This window comes from Martes martes (genome assembly GCF_963455335.1).
Source record: "Martes martes genome assembly, chromosome: 4".
Taxonomy (NCBI): domain Eukaryota; kingdom Metazoa; phylum Chordata; class Mammalia; order Carnivora; family Mustelidae; genus Martes; species Martes martes.
The window spans coordinates 171,043,600-171,049,809 of record NC_137891.1 but is presented as its reverse complement, the minus strand read 5'-3'; positions in this window follow the sequence as shown (position 1 = coordinate 171,049,809).

The window sequence follows — 6,210 nt, the reverse complement described above, 5'->3', positions numbered from 1 at the left end:
ATAATCACATTTGGACTGCCTCCTCCCCCAGGCAACCAACCAATCCCAGTCCTAGTTTCCATTTTCTGGCCTCATCCTCAGTTTTCTTTTCCCTTTTCCTCCAGCTCTGTTTGCTCAGTGACGGCATCTCTGCATACCCACAGGCAGAAACATGTAATTGAAGCCAGGGACTTTCTGAATAGCTAAGAGTATTCAAAGCAGATCGTGCTACAGTGGGATCCACGACCTCGTTGGGCTTCATGAAGCCCAACCACTAGCTCCTCTTGGGATGCAGAAGCCTTTCACAATTCAGTTCATAATAATGCCTACCTATTTATTGAGCAGGTTCTGCATAGCAGGGCCTATGTACAATACCCTATACACATGATCTCTTTCCTGTCCCACAACAGTCCTGCAAAATATCATCTATTGTTTATAATCTTCACTCTGCAGAGAAGATTTCAGCTTGTGGAAATGAAGTCATTCGATTGCATGTTTTCTCAGGCTGGCTGCTTCCGGGTGATGGGTGTATGGTAAGACCGGCGAAGGCCATGTGCATGAGGCCATTGGCACACATCCTTTGTCATAAAATGGGTCCTCTGGTTCTGGTAATAGATTGAGAATTCTTTAAACCTTCGGATAGTAATTCTTGCTGAAGCACGATGGGTAAGAAATGCAATTCACGTTTGGAGTACACAGCAGTTCTAACAAGGATGAATCATTGCCTTCTCCGAAGTAGAAGGGGGCTGGTGTAACTGACCTACTACCAGGTAGCTGGCCATTCTCCCCGACCTAAGTTGTTAACTGCAGCCTACTGTTCCCTGCTGGGTTATTTCTTGGCAGTTGCTGGATTAACTTTGGTGAGAGGGAGCCCAAGTTTCGGGATCCATTCATAGCCTCCGTCTTTGCCACCATGGCCATTTTTTAATGGATCTTTTGCAAAGTAATAGAGTTGCTAAGTTCAGAACCTGGTTGACATCCACAATATGGGACATATGACCATCTGGCTGGACAGCCTCCAACCACATTGTCTCTGCAGGATCATGTAATCCATTGGATTTAGGCTAAACTCCATCTATCACCTGGCCTCCGTTAGTCCCCACTCTAACCAGAAAGCGATGTTGGTATTTTGTGTCTCCTAGTTTCTGTGTCAGGTCAGACTCCATGTCTTTAATAATCTTTTGAAAATTGTGAATATTCTTCTCTTTCCAATGCACAGTCACCCCAGCAAATGACAACAGATCCCTTTGGGAAAGGATAGGAGGAATATTTACTATATGTAACTATGGTATCATTCACTGCAGAATTGTTCCTTAATGGGGTATGACCTCTACTGCAGTCAGGTGTTCCGTTCTGTGAACTTAGATCTCGGATCTGGATGAGGGACTGTGATTTTCCATTGTGGCAGGTAATATCAGTCTTCCACTTATCAGCTCTTGATTTTTTAAAAAGATTTTATTATTTATTTGACACAGAGAGGGAGAGAGCACAAGCAGGTGGAGTTTCAGGCAGAAGGAGAAGCAGGCTCCCCACTGAGCCGAGAGCCCCATGCGGGGCTCGATCCCAGGACCCTGGGATCACGACCTGAGCCTAAGGCAGACGCTTAACCAACTGAGTCACCCAGGTGTCTTTTGATTTTTTTTATGATATAAAAGTTGAGAGGGGGCACCTGGCAAGGAGCGTGTGACTATTAGTCTTGGAGTTACAAGTTCAAGCTCCACGATGGGTATAGAGATTACTTACAAATAAAATCTTTTAAGCTTTTTTCTAAAAAATATTTTATTTGAAAGAGAGAGTGCACTCATGAGAGTGGGGGGAGGGGCAGAGGGAGAGAGTCTCAAGCCAACTCCATGCTGAGCATAGAGACCAATGGGGGGCTTGATCTCATGACCCTGAGATCATGACCTGAGCTGAAGCCAAGAGTTGTTTAACCAACTGAGCCAGCCAGGCGCCCCAAAATAAAATCTTTTAAATCAATCAATCAATCAATAAATCAATAAAAATTGAGAATTACCCAGTCAGCTGTCCATCCAGCCCATCTCCATAGTCAACTTGCCATAGATCCCTGCAGATCAAGGCACCCTCATTGTCACTTTGGCCTTGCTGCCCATGACAGTAATCATAGTCACCTGGCCTTGGATGCCACCTCTGCCATTCTGGAATCCCAACATTACTATTCATATTGTGAATGCCAGTTCCATGGCCACATATTTTACTCTTCATCTCAGCCTACCAAAGACAGACACCACTGAGCTACTCAGAGATGCTGAGGTCCATTTCTCAGTGAACCCCTCATTGCTTCGGTAAAGAGAGTATCCTCTGGGCCTTCTTAGAGAACAAAGTCAGGTGCTGAGTTCTTGGATCTTACATTTCCACCTCCTCGAACTTTCTGACCCCTTCTTAAATACTCTACCATGGAAATTCTAGGATCTTGACCTGATTTATTGTAGGCCACCATCCTGCTTTAAAGAACCATCCTTGCAAAGTATTAAGACCATATTTCAGTTACTTATTGCTGAGTAACAGCCCTCCCCCCCCCAAAAAAAAACTTAAAGGCTTCAAACAACAATTATTTAATCAAACAAATAATCAAACAATTTATTATTTCTCACAATTCTGCAATCTGGGCTAGGCTTAGTTGGGTGTCTATATGCTTCGTGTGGTATTTACAGGTGTTTTTAGGAGGACTCCTAAAAACACCTGTAAATGTCCAAGATGTCCAAGATGTCCTTTTGGAATGTCCAAGATGTCCTTGGAAATGTCCAAGATGTCCTTTTCGCTTACAAAATGGCACTTCAGCTGGGATGGATGGAACCTCTGTGGACTGGTCAGTCATCCCTCTTTAAAAAAAAAAAAGATTTTGTTTATTTGTTTGACAGACAGCGATCACAAGTAGGCAGAGAAGCAGGCAGAGAGAGAGAAGGAAGCACGCTCCCTGCTGAGCAGAGAGCCAGATTCGGGGCTCGATCCCAGGACCTTGAGATCATGGCCTGAGCTGAAGGCAGAAGTTAACCCACTGAGCCACCCAGGTGCCCCCAGTCATGTCTTTTTGAAAAAGATTTATGTATTTGAGAGAGAGAGAGAGAGAGAGAGAGAGAGGGCAAAGAGGGAGCAGGGGTAGAAGGAGCAGGGGCAGAGGGAGAAGGAGAGAGAATCCCAAACAGTCACCATGCTGGGCATGGAGCCCAGTGTGGGGCTTGATCTCATGACCCTGAGATCATGACCTGAGTTGAAACCAAGAATTGGATGTGGATGATTAACTGACTGTGCCACACAATTTCCGCAGTCATCTTGTAATATGGTGTCTCAACATGGCTAAATTGTACTTCCTCACAGTAAGAGGGTCTCAGTGCGGGTCTTACATGGTGGCTGGCTTCCAAGAGGGAGGAAATGGAAGCTTCCAGTCTTCATGAAGTTTAGGTCTGGAACTGGAACGGTGTCCTTCAACCATATTCTGTTAGTTAAGGCAAATCACAAGATTTGTGATTTGTGAAGAGGAAGGGAAGGAATTGATGGTGACCATATTTGGAAACTATCTACCAGCAACAAGGTCTAGCTATCCTTTAAAAAAAAAAAGTGTTTTTTTTGTTGTTGTTGTTGCTGTTGTTTAAAGATTTTATTTATTTATTTGAGAAAGAGAGAAGGAGAGAGAGCACAAGTGGGGTGAGGGGCAGAGGGAGAAGCAGACTCCTCGCTGGGCAGGGAGCCCCATGTAGGGTTCAATTCCGGGACCCCAGGATCACAACCTGAGCTGAAGGCAGATGCTTAACCAACTGAGCCACCCAGGCACCCCTGAGATCTAGCTATCCTTGCAAGATTATTGAAGACTGTGGGGTGCCTGTCTGGTTCAGTCAGTGGAACATGAACTCTTCATCTCAGAGTTCCGGGTTTGAGCCCCACATTGGGTGTAGAGATTACTCAAAAATAAAATCTTGAAAAAAAAAAAAAGAAGAATATTGAAGCCTGAACTATGGGACAGTAGTCCACGATGCTGAGATCCCTATTAGCCAGTCTTATGTTCTGCCATACCTGCCCCCTCATAACCATGTCTAAAATCCCCAAGATCTCTCCCATATATATTAACTGTATATTTTTTGATTCCTTTGATGTGTAGCTTATTTTTCCAGTTCAGGACTTAAATTTCCCCACTCAAGATTTGCCGAAAACTGACCCCGGTTATTTGAGGAGGTGATGGGAGCAGGTCTTGAGGAGAATAAATGTCATCTTATGAGGCACCTGCTTCATGTAAGATTATTGCACAGTCTGGGGAAATTGTTCTTCCTTGGCAAGAGGGCGGGGCCTGCTCTACCCCCCCAGGAAAACTCAGGAGAATTTGAGAGATAAAGATTCTTAGGTTTGTCTGCCCTAATGTCTCTATCCCAGGTCTCAGGGTCCTATTCTTTCCCTGTCAGGACTTTGACTCTGATGTAGGAGACCTACTAAAGTTACAAATTCAGAGTCCTTTCGGGGACTCCTGGGGGGCTCAGTCATTGAGCATTTGCCTTTGGCTCAGGTCGTGATCCTAGGGTCCTGAGCTGGAGCCCCAAGCCGGAAGCCTGCTTCTCCCTCTCGCACTCCCCCTGCTTGTGTTCCCTCTCTGGCTGTCTCTCTCTCTCTCTGTCAAATAAATAAATAAAATCTTAAAAAAAAAAAAATAGAGTCCTTTGCAACTGTGCCACTTACAACCTACCTGATCCTGGATGTGGTTTTTTTGTGGGTTATTATTTTGGTTTTTGGGTGTTTTGTTTTGTTTTTGGTTTTTTAGTCTTCCCTTCAACACAAGAGAAAGCTTTCATCATTGTTGCCAACCAAAGGCCAAGGTTATCACTCCATTTGCTACCAGCAATGAGATCCCTATTGCCTTCACATACATGAGGAAAACTACCACAGAATCATGCCCTGAAGGTCTGTTTTCTAGGACCTCTTCTGGAACTAAATATCAGTATCTGTTCGCTAGAAAACGGAGCCTGAATCTAAAGGTGTATGATCATGCTTTCTCGGGAGTTGCGATCCCCACAGCTAGGGAAAAAGAGAAGTGAAACAGAGAAGGAAGGAAAGATACAAGCTAGTGCATTACATCGCTGGGAGGGGCCCACAAAAATCAAAGCCAGTTGCTCAGTCACATGGGATCGCTTCAAAGAGGTCACACAGAGCCACTGTGTCTCAGAATAGTCCATAAGAAGGATGAGGCATGAGGAATTTATCTCTCAGCAATTTTTCACTCTCTGGTCTCATGGTCACCAACAGGGTCTTAACAGTCTGTATTTTGGAATCGTGTGAATTCGTTCCACTGGGCTGTTTCTGGGCAAGGCAGAGCCTTCATGGGTCCACTTGGGTCAGACATGAGTGCCAAAGCTTCTGTGCTTCCCACTACAGCAGGCTTCATTGAACTCTTGCCAAGGACTAGCATTTGCCTCCTCCCCACGATGTTGAGGCATCCGGTAATGTCTGGAGATGAGGCAAGGACAGGGACTGCTGGAAGACACCCAAACTGAGTCTGGGACAGTGAGAATAAAGACTGGCATTTATGGAGTGACTGGGTGGCTCAGTTGGTGAAGCATCTGCCTTTGGCTCAGATCATGATCCCAGGGTCCTAGGATTGAGTCCCACACCAGGCTCCTTGCTCAGCAGGGGGCCTGCGTCTCCCTCTCCCTCTGCGGCTCCCCCTGCTTGTATTCTTACTCTTCCTGTCAAATAAAAATCTTAAAAAAAAAAAAAAAGACTGGCATTTTCTTAGAGTGAGGTGGGAAGCTTCTGGAAGGATTTGACCAGAGTGACATGGTTCTAGCAGGATTAATCTGGCTGCCCAGGAGTCGATTGCAAAAGGCCAGGTGTATCAATCGAGGTTCTATCAGAGAAGCAGAACCATTAGGATCAGTATAAAATGAGGGATTTATTTAGGTATTTAACCTGATACAATTACGAGGGCTGGTTAAACAATGACATAGGCTGCTGCTTGTGTATCTGGTGCTGGGCTAGGAGTCAACAAGGCAGATCCAAGACACGGGTGTTCTGAAAGATGGACATGAAGTGGTGGATGTCAAGGTCAAATTGGACCTCTGAAGGTGAACTTGAACCAACAAGGACAAACTAGACCTCTTCTTGGTCTTTCCACACCTCCAAGCCTCCAGTTTTGAGGAGTAGCAATAGAAGCTGATGCCCTTCATCGATACACACACTTCAACTTTCAGTTGGAGAAGCAGAAGGCAGAGAACTGGGGGTTGCTGGAGG